The following is a 13283-nucleotide window of genomic DNA, read 5'->3' on the forward strand; positions in this document are numbered from 1 at the left end:
GGGCACATTTCAGATGACAAATGTTATTTGCAAGAAAAGTCATACTTTTTTCTTTTGCAGATCCTACTACGACTCGCCACTGACCTTGAGTGTGCTGTGTGGTCTCCCTTAGGGTGTTTGCGTGTGGGGTCAGGGAAGGGACCGCACCCCCCAACCTGAACCTGATTTATTAAAGTACAAACCCCATTGATCTATTTTGTGCAACTGGCGCATTCAGTTCAAGTTCTACATGGATCAGTATAAAGTTTGTCAACTTGTTTGATTACATTCTTCCACTGGAACTAAGCAACATTGCCATTTAACTGTCTGTTTTTCATGTGGAAACCTGACTTTCACTTACATTCCAGCAAACCTTTCAGGTGGACCGTGTACCTTTACATGAGTAGAATTCATGCTACATCAACTTGCTATTTTAGAGACAATATTCAATCAGTTATTATCCCAATCAGAGTATATAAGCTTCAGTCCTTTCATTGTAGGTTTATCTGATTTGAAAGGTTATGAGATCAATACATTAATCCACTTCCATTGCTTTACAGTGATTGCTTTTATCATTCAAATATGATTTGCTTATAATGTTGTTTTTTTTTTTTTTTTAAATAAGGGAAATGTAAACACAAGTCATTGGTCAGAGGGTGGATATGTTATGCCATTAATTGTGTTTGACCACTGACTTTGTGTTTCTCCACTGCGCTTATTAGTTGTTCAATGTTGACCAGTAGCACATTACATGTTGTATTCAGTTTAGCTGCCTATTGGCTTTAACGTGGCATTAGACATTATGGGGGTTATTCCAACTTTGGAGGAGGTGTTAATCCGTCCCAAAAGTGACGGAAAAGTGACGGATTTACCACCAGCCGTATTACGAGTCCATTATATCCTATAGAACTCGTAATACGGCTGGTGGTATATCCGTCACTTTACCGTCACTTTTGGGACGGATTAACACTCCTCCAAAGTTGGAATAACCCCCTATATTTTGTATTTAGGTTAGCTGCCTATTGGCTTTAAAATGGCATAAGACATTACACTCTGTATTCAGTTTAGCTGTGTATGGGCTTTATCGTGGCGTTAGACATTACAGTTGAGACATTGCAGATGAGCTTTGTTTTTCCACATGGTAGACCAAGCTGGGTTTTTCGTATTTTGTTCTCACCGAACCCTAGCGTGCTAAGAGAACGTATATTTTGTGTTTTTTTCCCTCTACCCAGCCTTGGGAAGGAGCGAGCTTTTGAGACTTGGCCACTCTCCAACGCTTGTTCTTTTCCAACTACAGTAGCCAGCATGTTTTGACTATTAGAGGAAAGAGCCTGTTAGCAGGCTTTTTCACTATAAAACGGTGTCCGTGGGCAGCAGTAGGGGGAATTTTCCAAGACTTCAGTCAGGAGCGGACGTCAGTTGCCTGACCTCCCGTATGGGTGGAAGATCTCTTTCTCGCAGTTGAACAGGAGTCATCAACTTGCAGGCATAAGAAAGATAAAGAGCAGTGATAGGCCCTACGGTGATGAATTTTGACTTTTATTCTTTGCTTTGAAGTTATGCTATAATATAATCACATATATTTGCTGTGTACATTGCAATTGAGAAGTACTTTGATATATTTTCCTTTCATTGCTGTGACTACTTTTAAACGTGTGCCTCCAAGCTACCAATCTCTTCTCTCAGGAACCTCGTGGTGAAGTAATAATAAATATCTTCTTTAAACTAAGAAGTGCATTCCACAGATTCTTTTCTGCTCGGTCATTAATGAAAGCAAAACACCAAGGAAGGACTCTAAGGACTGCAGCATGTGCTGTTCCACCCTAAGGGACCCCTCATCTAACACATGCACACTGCCATTGCAGATAGTGTGTGTTGGTGGGGAGAAAAAGGCAAAGTCAACATGGCATCCCCCTCAGGGTGCCATGCACACAAAACACTGCCTGTGGCATAGGTAAGTCACCCCACTAGCAAGCCTTAAAGCCCTAAGGCAGGGTGCACTATACCACAGGCGAGAGCATAGCTGCATGAGCAATATGCCCCTACAGTGTCTAAGTCCATTCTTAGACATTGTAAGTACAGTGTGGCCATATAAAGTATATGGTGTGAGAGTTTGTCAAAACAAACTCCACAGTTCCATAATGGCTACACTGAATACTGGGAAGTTTGGTATCAAACTTCTCAGAATAATAAACCCACATTGATGCCAGTGTTGGATTTATTAAAAAATGCACACAAAGGGCATCTTAGAGATATCCCCTGTATTTTACCCATTCCTCTGGTGTAGGATTGACCGGTCTTTGCCAGCCTGCCACTAGCAGACGAGTTTCTGACCCCCTGAGGTGAGAGCCTTTGTGCTCTCTGAGGCCAGAAACAAAGCCTGCACCGGGTGGAGGTGCTTCACACCTCCTGCAGGAACTGTAACACCTAGCGGTGAGCCTCAAAGGCTCAGGCTTTGTGTTACAATGCCCAGGGCAATGCAGCTAGTGGAGATGCCCAGCCTCTGGACAAAACCATACTTTTGGCAGCAAGTCCAGAGGGATAATTAGGAAAACAAGGAGGAGTCACCACCTCAGCCAGGACCACCCCTAAGGTGTCAAGAGCTTTAGTGGTTCTCCTTGCAGAATCCTCTATCTTAGTTCAGAGGACATGGACCAACAGGGATAGGAATGTGCTCCCCTGCAAAGGGAGTAAGCACAAGGACGGTGTAGCCACCCTCAGGGACAGTAGCCATTGGCTACTGCCCCCTGACCCCTAACACACACCCCTAAATCTTTATTTAAGGGCTCTCTGAACCAAGCTCGTCAGATTCCTGACTACCTCACAATAAGAGGAAGGACTGCTTAGCTGAAACCCCAGCAGAGAAAGAAAGGAGACAACAACTGACTTGGCCCCAGCCCTACTGGACTGTCTCCTGCTTCAAAGAACCTGCAGATGAAAAGTGACACGTCCTGCAGGTCCAACGACCTCTGAAAAACCTCCAGAGGACTGCCTGCATCACAGAGGATCAAGAACTCTCATGGACAGCGTCCCTGTCCAAAGAAGAACAGAGGAAACCTCTTCTGAAGGACTCCCACCTCACTCCAGAAGTGTGAGTCCTAACCACTCTGCACCCTACACCCACGGCCCGAGTCCAGGTGGCCCAACCGACCAGAGAGGACCTCCAGGCAACGGCAACCAAGTGCCCACCATGGGTTGACCTCTCCACCCCTCCACGACGACACCTGCAGAGCGAATCCCGAGGACCCCCCTGACCGCGACTGCCCGGGACGAAGGTAACCGACACCGAAGGACCTACTGAACCCGCAACCCCAAGGCCTTGGAGAAATCGACACCTGGTGCAGCAACAATCAACAGGTGGCCCACTTCCCTGTCCGACCGGTGGTGTGCCCGAGAAACCCCCCAGACCTCGTCTGCAGCACCTGAGTGACCCCTGGAGTCCCCTCAGAGTTTCATTGGAAACCCGATGCCCTGTTTGCACCCTGCACCCAGCCGCCCCAGTGCCGCCGAGGGTGTGGGGTTGGTACATACTTTGGGCCCCTCCAGTACTCTTATAATCCCCCCGGCCTGCCCTCCGAGCTGCTGGTACTTACCTGCTGTTAGACCGAATTCTGAGTACCCCCTGTCTCCATAGGAGGCAACGTTAAAATTGCTCAACATTGTCCTCTGCACCATGCCGGCCCCGTGTTGCTGATGATGGCTGTTTAGGGTTAACTTGAACCCCCAACTGTGGACTACCAATAACCCAGAGACTGGAACTGTAAGTTGTGTACTTACCTCTAAAACTGTACTTTATTTTCTTCTCCCAGGAACTGTTCTGAAAATGCAGTGTCAACTTTTAAAATAGATATTCTCTGTTTTCTTAAAACCTGTTTACTTGACTAAAGTGAAACAAAGTTACATTGATGTCTATGCTCAGTACATACCTGCAACAGTATTTACTTCTGAACTGAATCTTGTGGTTCTAGTAAAAATATATTTTTCTATATATAAACCTATTGGTCTGGAGTTAAGTCATTGAGTTTGTGTTTCCTCTATTGCTTGTGTGTGTACAACAAATGCTTAACACTAACCTCTGATAAGCCTACCTGCTCAACCACACTACCACAAATAGAGCATTAGTATTATCTATTATTGACTCTGTCAAGCCTCTGGGAACCCCTGGACTCTGTGCACACTAAGTCTCATTTTGATAGAGTATATAGAGCCAGTTTCCTACAGACCCCTTAGTTTTTCACAACCATCCTGGTGATATGATTCACCACTCAAAAGGGTGCATACTTGCATGATTGCTATAAGGGTATAGGGGCTCTCTTTGCACTGTGATGCTGTAGGCAATTGCATTAGCATGTTTAAGAATTGGTGACAGGATGAAAGAAGGGGATTCATTATAAATTGCTATACTGTTTTCCTGGTGTCCTGACACCAAGAACCAGGGAAAAAAGTGTTGTTTGTCCACTTTGTTCCTGCCATTTCAGCAAGATTTATAGGCCAGGTGATTTTAAGCAACACCCAGTCACTCACAATTAGACCACATGTTTCAGTGTGCCTACGCTTCACAGCTCATGCTTTTTTCTTTCTTGAATTTTTGATTTGGCATAGGCCCCCTGTAGTTCTGCCTGCATAGTGATTTGGTGACACCAAAATGGAGAATTGCTGTTGCAGCCCTAAAGTATATGCAGCCTGTTTCTTCACTCTATTAATGAAAAGACTAAGGGGTATATTTACAAATACAATTTACAAGTCCCTAGCGCCACCGGAGCATCACTTTATGTGCTGCTCCGGTGGCGCTATGCACTGCGCCGTACTTACAAGGCAGCGTTAAGCCACTTTTTGTGGCTTTACGCCACCTTGGAAATACAGCCCCTTTACACGCAGCACTGTGCATGGAAGGATGTGTGCAATGGCCGTTGTTGTAGGCGTTCCACAGCAACACCCATTGCATTCTGACGCTGCCCCAAATTTATAAGATTTAGTAAACCTGAGACAGCCCCAAAATCTAACGCCACCACAGGGGTGGCATAAGCATGGCTTAATGAGGAGAAATGCTTTCATTTCTCCTGATTTTTTGCTCTTTCTATGTGTGCTGCATTCTGCAGTACACATAGAAAGAGCAAATCACTATTGAAGATTGTTTTTGTGCAGAAAGGTACCCCTTCCTACACAAAAACAATCTCCCCCGCTACGCGGCCATCCATGCACCATGGCGCAAGGGTGGCTGCATTAGCACCCGGCAGCTAATTTAGCGCCTGCGCAGGGTGAAACACAGGGATACACCATATTTTAGTAAATATGGTGCATCTCTGCATTTTAGAAGTGACGCAGCGCTAGCAATTTTGGCACAGCGGCCACAGTGCGCCACTTCTTGTAAATATGCTGCTAATGATATCTGAATGTGTACAGTAAGGTGTCTATGGGTATGTGTTTTCACACCAGCAGCCCATTTAACCTCTATACCCATGACTTTCTTCTTTAATACTGCTTGATGCTATGAGTATAACAACATGAGTGGGAGGAGGCACTCTCTCATCCAATATAAGTGAACCTCAGCTCCTTCCAGAAAGGAAGACCTAAATTTAGGGTACATGTGTACATATACACTTAAATGCATGTAAACCAAGAGGGTAATATAAATTTTGTAATTCTCATGTGTACATCAACCCACGAGATAAACAAATATAGGGGACTTTTACATAGAATATAAAATGACAAACTCACAAACTTATATAAAGCTCTACTGAATAACTAAAATAGCCTTCAAAATAAATAATGCAAGTGTAAATAAGATTTGATGGTTAAAATAAAACATTTATAAAAAATATACTTAATTACTTTATCACTCTTACAAAATGAAAATAAAGAGCTTCCTAACATAATGACTATGTTTAAAGGCTCCACAGTTTACCTATTACTCTACAATGACTAAATAAATAAAAAGATCAGGTCATATAAACTTTTAAAAATCACTTTCAATCTCTAGTTTTCTTATCTAAAACAATATTAAATTCTCAATACAGATATCTTCAGGCCTTTCTGTAGTTTTTGTAATGATCTATTGAAGCTTTACATAGTTTCAGTGGTATTTGACCTTACATTTACACTCTACATATTAGTAGCTTTTTGATTTAGGTAATAAACAACACTCATAACATGTTCCATTCTTTGTTAGCTTTCAAATTTTGGGCCTGATTACAACGTTGGAGGAGGTGTTAATTCATCCCCAATATGACGGATATACCACCAGCAGTATTATGAGTTCCATAGGATACAATGGACTCGTAATACGGCTGGTGGTATATCCGTCACATTTGGGACGGATTAACACCTTCCTCCAAAGTTGTAATCAGGCCCATAGTCTCTTAATTTCTGCGCACACATCAAATTTCTGTACACACATCAAAAATAATGTTCTCCAGACATTTTCTACATTTGCATAAATAAAATACATATTTTCTTTTTTCTTCACTCTGTTGACTTCAAAAAATAATTCTAGCCTTCCTGTTAATAGCATATAATGATTGTACTTGAAAAAGATAATTCTAAAAATAAATGTCTTTCATCTTGCTGCATTGGAGATTGGATTTTCCGTGTTCAGGTCTGTGTGTTCTTGAACTTTCTCCAGGTTAAGATGACTACCCAATTAATCACAGCAGCTTATTCACTGAAACACAAGTTAGTGTTGCTTTAGGGCACGAATCACAAACATTATTTTTTAGATTGTACAGTAGTAATACTATTCACAAGCTTTAAATTGTTATTTAGAAACTCACACTCTCTTATCATTTCTGTGTGCAGATCTCTGCACATATCATTATACATTTGTGTAGTGAATGTGAGCGGTACAAACATGAGTAGCTAGAAAATTATGAAAATGTACAACTAAAAGAGAGATGTTTACAAGCTAATACAAATACCCACAACAGATTAACATTATTGTTATACTATTGAAATACTGCAGTAGAGATACACTGCTATCTACTACTTTGCGAACTTCAGACACCAAACTTACCTGTGTGTCCACTTTCACCCCCCTGTATAATACTGTAAAGAAAGTTGTGAATAAGAGATGGGCCATATTATGCAGTGGAGGAGAACAGATTTCTAACCCCCTCTTCGCTTTCAAAAGAACAACCAACATTAAAGACGTATTAGTCCATACCAGACCACGTCCCGTCTCTTTACCCCCTAGACAGAGAGTTCTTTGGGACACTCCACCCGTTACAGGCCATTTCCCGTGTGGTAACTGTAACGTTTGTGCCCTAACAAAACGTTTGAAGTCTCTCGATCTTGAACCAATAGGTACATGGCACCTATTAAAACACACCAACTGCAATACTCACAATTGTGTATATTTGATTGCATGCCCTTGTGGGTTACACTACGTAGGGATGACTACACGAGCAGTGAAACTGCGAATTTATGAACATTGCAGCAACATCAGATGCAGTCGCACAACTACTAAATTGAGCATTCATTACATATAAGTTAAACACAGCCCAGATGACATGTGGTGGGTTGTTTTACAGAGTAGCCCACACATTGACACTAGATCTCGCTTCGAACTAGAACAACAGTGGGTGTTTAAATTGGACACCCATGTTAATGGACTCAATTATGATATTCCATGGACTAGTCTGTCGTCATAATCCCTTTATACCTATTATTGGGTTGACCTCAGTGTTCCCTCTCATTACATGATTATAACTGGTTATCACTCTTTTTTATCCTCAGCCAAGCTTTCCTATTCACATGTGTTCATTCTGCCCCTTACTAACATCATAACATATAGGAAACAAAATTTTTATTATGACCTTTGCAATTATGGATAGTCAATTGATTACAATCATTTACTGAATCTGCATTTACGGACTCCCCTGTACAACATTTGTACTTGATCTCTGTAAGTCCTCTTTCCATTTCTTGGTAATGAAAAGAGAGTCCTTCCTCTATTTTTGACTCCTATTACACGATGAACGTAGTCCCGGCACACCTAGCAACGCGAGCTGCCTCACACTGCAGCAACTTCCGGTCCGCTGGCTTTTTTACCCGAGCGAACCGTGTTGTTCCCCATTGATTCGGGAACACGGAGCCAGGTAGGTTCCCCAATGCTGTCAGGAGCGATACAAGTAAGTCATTATGGACTGCCTCTCCCGTATACGATTCATTATTATTGACGAGCATTTTCTCATTTAATTCTTTTTGCGGTGACATTTTCGAGCAATGCGAGCCGCCGACCCACTACCGGCTCGGGTTATTTTTACAATCATCTTTCGATTTTACTAATAATTCCCTAGGGAGAGTGGTGTCATCACTCCCTGGGATACCCATGTTTAACTAAGTACCGTAGCTGACTTAGCCACTGTTAAGTACTGTTGTGCAAAGGTATTTCCCTTCTAATTCACGCAACAGATTACACATATGAACGGCATTGATTGGATGCCTTAGCGTTACTGTTAACTTCCTCTTGCCATAAGACATTTCTGTACAAAGGAACAGCAACCAATAACCACTCATATTGATTTAACCCTTGTCTCTTTGATTCTATTATTTTGATATTATCATCTACCATGCACACAATCAATATTGTTTGACAATTAATTCTGAACGATGTCTGTGATTGGTGACATGAGCATTAAGATATGTATATTGTTGCTTTGGCATAAATATTTCATATATTTCCCGAGTACCACTACGTTTGATTAGACATTCCACTGCATACAATAACAAATTGTTTTACTGTTTTTTGATATTTTCTGTACCCCTGCTTCAGAGCATTTTGCGCCCGACCACTGGGCCATGTGGTCCCAGGATGCACGTTCCCTAATAGGGAGGGTAAGCTGGTTTTCTTCCCCGTGCATGCATACGTGTACCACGTTTGACACCCTCACCGTGTTGTCCCACCGTCTGACACTGTTGTTGCATTATTTTGTATTCATGACATTGTCACTATATAAATATGTGCTGACTTTACCACCCTTGACCGACCTGTGTTTATTTGATTACAGGGTGACATTTAGGAATAGTACATCCATAATTTTCCCGGACTAGTGTAAGTGACTGGATACATTGCAACTGAGAATTTCAGGTTATAGCAATCCCTGCAATTTATAATTAGGAGAAACATGTAGTCATTAGGTCCTGAAAAAGCATCGCTGGATCCATATGGACCATAGAGACGCGAAACATGTTGACCCTTTGTTAGGTATCGTTTGGAAGTTCCCCACCCTTTCTTTCCTTGTGGTATAGAGTGATTGACCATTACCTCTGTTTCACTCTTGTGACTATTTTTTAATCTTGGCCTCAATCCTCCGTATGGACTAATAAATTGATTACCCTGTGTTTAGGTTTGAGAGCCAATTTTAACCCTTAGCTTTATTCTTCTATTTTTCTCCTTCCCAAACTCACACTTGGGGTCTTGGCGTCATCACAAAAAGATCACCGGCAAAGAGCCCCCCCTTTTGGGGTGATGCCCGTCAGACATTGCAGTGCTGGTCTGACAAGGAGCAACTCCGATGATGAAGCATGACACCCATGTGGGTGTGTGAGGTTTCTTGCTCCTAAAATTTCGGACCCCTTTGTATCCTTTCTCTTCTTCCCGTTGGAACAGTGTATTGTATTTATCTACATATTAACATTATTGTTATTCACAAAGTGCAGTTCATAATTTAGATGAATTCAAAACATAACTTGTAACAAAAGTTACTACGTAGTAAATACAAATAAAATGTTAGTCAGAGTAGACTTTTTAAAATTGTTGTTTAAAATTCTATCAACATATTTAAATTAATTATTAAGAATACATTTAATTTGATGAGTTAATGTGCTGTAACATTTTGTTGTATTGGTTCTAGGTAAAAATACATAGTCAAAATTAATTTATGGTGCTAATATACATTGAAATATATTTTATATTTGTTTTAATGAATAATAAACTTTAATAATTTTCTATACACTTTCCCATAGGGAGATCTCTGACACTGTGGCACAGATCTCCACCTACATATGCAGAATTACTCGTAGTAACTTTACACTCATAACTGTTGTAGGAAACTCCACTCATTAATTTGTGGGGGTGGAGGCATTTAAGATCCCACCTTGGTGCAAATCTACACTCAGAAATGGTGAGTAGCAAAGATGTGCAGTGCTACACCTTGGTGTAGTAGTAGTAAATGCACACGTAAATAAGTATACACATGACCTTTAGGAATTGGTCCCAGGGTGCAGAACACTGCTTTATTCCTACACAAAGAACTGAAACCTTTAGTTTAATTAATAGTAAACCGTTTCACCAAAATATCCTTAATCTGTTTTGTCTTTAATCAGTTGGTCTGCAAGTCGCATCTCTCTGATTCACTGACTGGAAACACAATGGTTCTCTTCCACACAAAACTAAGGGTAAACATTACAAATGTACTCAGATGAAACTGGTAAAACAGCAAAATGCATGGATGTATTTTTCTTGCCCTAATAATGTAATATAACGTGTGCATTTATCCTGCATATGTCGCAATACTGACTGAACATCTCACATTAAGTTAAATATACTTGTGCTCAGCACTACTTAAGAGTCATGAAAATATATTAGTACATCATGAAAATATAATGTTTAAATCATCAAGCAATTATTGTACTTATATCTAAGAACATGCATCCTGAAATAAAAATGCTGTTGTAAATAATGAATTTACTCCTGAAATAAAGGCATAGTTTCCTTTTTGCACCTCATGTTACCTGTGAGTAATGGTTGTACAGGAAAACAAAACCTCTAAAATAACTTTACTCACCTTAGAGATTCAATGCCATTTTGTAAGAGTTACCTAGTAAGGAAAAGATGCAAATTAAAGGAGTCATGATGGGCAGCGAGAAGTGGAGGGCTGTCTCGATGACTATAGAGTTTATTTACTAATACTAAAATCTTTTGATTGAAATTAATTAGTGCATGGAAATGTGCTGGACGGTCAAAGGTATACCAGACAAAAAGCTGCAGATGCAGAAATACACTTAAAAAAATCAATACAATTATGACACAAATCTTGACAAAATGTGCAATGTTGTTTACACAGCACACATGGGGTTCCACAATGTTAATCTCACCCGCCACATTGAGAGACTACAATAAAACCTCTGAGGAAGGCAACATTGGTGTTCATTTTCTTGTTTTGTCAGCCATCCAATTTTTTCCATATTTGCAATGATAACTTGGACATAATAATGAAGTGCCCTGTACATGACCAATCGAACCTTGGCCAATTTTGAAAAATCATAGACAATGTAGTATTACACTGCAGTGCCTGTATTCCAGTAAGACTAAAGCATGTTACATTTAGGGCTCTGAGATCTCTCTGAGTATCCTGAACAGTATATAACCCGGCCTGTTGTTTCTTTTTACAAATCCCTTTTATCTGGTAGTTTGATCAAATGAATAAAACAAATATTGCAACTCACAGAATGCCATATTTGGTACATGAAACCAAGAAATATAAATGTAATGTTTAACTCGCTTGTGGATAGATTTGGCATACATGCACCTTAATGTGTATGATTAACTATATCAAATTGGATTTTCCACACTAAAAACACATTTTGTGATCACTTCGACCCACATATAATGTAATTGGACTTTTTTATTTTCATTTTGCAACAACAAACCAAAACCATTTGACTAATGAGGAACTGATGGACTTTCCAATGTTTTATATTAGCACGACTTGTGTTTACTTCTCCCTGTAAACACAGTGCATCTCTTGCAAGAAATCTTTCTGGTAGAAAATCGAGCCTTAAGGAGCAGAGCTGCTTGTTAGACTAGGATATTGATAGAGCATGGTAGCAATGCCTTGGAAATGTTAGCTGTCAAGATGAAACTTGTTTTTTACCAGCACTAAACCAATTAAAACAGAAAATATTTTTGAAACAATATGAAGTGGAAGCTAAACATTGCTCCTGCAGCATCATCCTGGCAGCTAAAAAACACTCAAAGCCAACAATTACACTTGAAACACTGGCTGTCTCATATTCCTACATCTTCATAGCGATTAAGCATTCTTAAATCCACACCTTAAAAAATTAAGACTGATGACTCTTGCTATCCTCCTCTTGAACCTCATTCCTCCTGAGAAAATTCTTTGTTTTAATTCATGCAAAAAAATACATTATTAATTCCCTAATGTAAACATCTTGACCCTGATATCTAAAAAAATCATACACATTTGTCACATAAATACACCTTGTAATGCACATACCAGAGAAAATGCAAGGGACAAAAACAGAAAGTTATACTTCCCTTGCTTTGGAAAGCAGCAAAGAATATGTGGCCATTTCAAGACCATGAGTCCTTTTTGAGTGCATTCATGAGACAGATAATTTAGTAGTGGAAACATAAATGGTGACATCAGTGGGAGTCTCATGCTATGCAGGTTTGGTGAGAGAGATTACCATCCTTCACTTCTCCATTGGAGCTGTTCCTTTCCCTTAACAAAACACTGCTTTCTGAACCTTTTTGGTAACAAGTCCCGATTTATGGAAGTGCAGACTCAGACAGTACGCTCTTTGATACTGAGGAGAATGCAAGAAAATACTTTGGGAGACTTGACGGTGAACAAATTTGGTGGGTGCTTACAGTGCTAGTACTAGAAAATGAGTGAGAGCGAGGATAATGAGCAGTTTAAATAAATATATATATATATATATATATATATATATATATATATATATATATATATTCTAAATATTCTAATTCCAACATTAAGAATCTAATGGTATCAGTCATAATTATGTGTTTGTGTATGCATATGTGGGCGCTCAGACAGATGCACCACCTATTTGTCTAATAATATTATTGAATGTTGGTAGGAGCCATGCCTACGAAGGCAAAAAAATCAATTACGCCTTGATTCTCCTTCTGTCCCTCTACAATGATATTACATACTATAGTGCTTAAAGCAGACCTGCATATGCAGTTTGTCATGCTATTTATTATTTATTTTATAGAAGCTACAAACAAATCAAATAAGCATTCAAATACAATTATTGCAACAAGGGATATGTAAAGTTGAATTTAACATTTGCACTGTGCCAATAAACGTACACTTTATATTAAAATGCTACATTAATATGTATGCATAAAATATTAAGTCACAGTATGTCTGAAGTATATGAGCCACAGGGTTGCACTTTTAAAAGAAAAGCACATAGATTCACATTGATGATATGTCTCATTCCCTGTCTCAGTCATATTTTTTTCTGGTGTAAATTACAGCTCTTTAACTCTCAATAATAAGAGGGCTCAGTAATGGTGGTAACAGTGC

General features: G+C 39.9%; 1 protein-coding gene across 3 annotated transcripts in view; it reads left to right on the top strand.

The window, feature by feature from the left end:
• The window catches only part of OSMR (oncostatin M receptor), a 345202-nt gene that overhangs the window by 305395 nt on the left and 26524 nt on the right, over window positions 1–13283 (top strand). The window lies entirely within an intron of this gene.

Source organism: Pleurodeles waltl, chromosome 1_1 (assembly GCF_031143425.1).
Source record: "Pleurodeles waltl isolate 20211129_DDA chromosome 1_1, aPleWal1.hap1.20221129, whole genome shotgun sequence".
NCBI lineage: Eukaryota > Metazoa > Chordata > Amphibia > Caudata > Salamandridae > Pleurodeles > Pleurodeles waltl.